Consider the following 1,380-nt stretch of genomic DNA (forward strand, 5'->3'; position numbering starts at 1 on the left):
CACTCCGTGCGCGCGGATTGCCATGATTTCGGTCAATTTTTAAACGCTTATAACTAACAAACGAAGCATTTTTCGCAATTTCGTTATTCTTGATTTTCGTCTTATTTTGCCTCAAAGAATCACCCTTTAAATTTTTTCCCACTAGTTGTCGAACACCCTGTATAATGCTCAGTATAGGTACATACATACGTACATATATGTATATAGATATATATGTATATTGTTGCGTGGACGCGGCATGACTTCCGAATAAATAAAGGCAATATTGATAAAAAGGAAGAATTATTTATTTGGAGAGGAGGAGTACTTATCTTAACACGTCTTTTCTATTCTATAGTCGTATCACGACTCTACTCTGACTCTGTTTTGGCGTTGTTACCAAAACGACGTCGCTAATCTGAAGTCTCTCGCTTTAACATTATACAATACGTGCTACCTACCGGGTAACACGTAACACTTCCCCCTCCTCCTCTTTTAAGACTCAAATACATTTACAATTTAACATTTAACACTGTATATAACATAAATAATTCTTTTTCATGAAGAAACAGGCCTTTGGTTTCGTGGGAATATTTGTTGATAGTAAAATTACCGTGGACCCATTAAAACCAAAAACTAACCTGACATTCGCCCAGAAAACATTTTCTGCCCCAGGGAAAACCACGGTTTAAAAACCTGGGGAGGCTAGCGGCCAACAAAACAATCTAACAATTTATAATATCAATAATAATCAATCTTGAGGACTTGTATAACAATTTTCATTGTCTTCAAAAGTATCCGTCCTCAAGAATAATACTTCTCTGCTTCGTCAAAGAAATCCTTTTCCATTTTTCGAAACAGTAACTTGTCTTTTCCGACATCTCTGAAAAGAAAAGAGGACAGAAAAACAGCAAGAAAAGAGCATAAATATACCTAAAACATAAATATGCCTAACTACGGTTGTAATATACAGTCATTACCATGTATCATTCACAATGTACTTCGATTGAGACGGCTGCTAACGTCGGCTTTGTTTAACAACAACCGTAGCCAAAACCATCTCAATCCTCCTCCCGTTCGCCGTTCTGACCTGGTTACATCCTTCCCAGATAGAATGTGGGAAGTAAGTACACTTACATTCATACTTCTAAAGTTCCCCGGTCATTTCCATCCTGCACAAAGCTAGGATCAATGACACATCTTCGTAACAGAACGCTTCGACACCCATTCCCTTCCATCCTTCCGCCGAGCCTGCGAAACGAAGTGGGGAATCCTAACTACCTAACTCTTTATAATGTAACTAATTATTTATAAACATTCACCCATTCAACATTTTGTCTTATATTCTGCTAACCTGTTAACATGAACTACTTTATATTTGCTTCTTGGATTCCTACGAAT

This window comes from Dufourea novaeangliae, unplaced genomic scaffold (assembly GCF_001272555.1).
Source record: "Dufourea novaeangliae isolate 0120121106 unplaced genomic scaffold, ASM127255v1 scaffold148, whole genome shotgun sequence".
NCBI classification, from domain to species: domain Eukaryota; kingdom Metazoa; phylum Arthropoda; class Insecta; order Hymenoptera; family Halictidae; genus Dufourea; species Dufourea novaeangliae.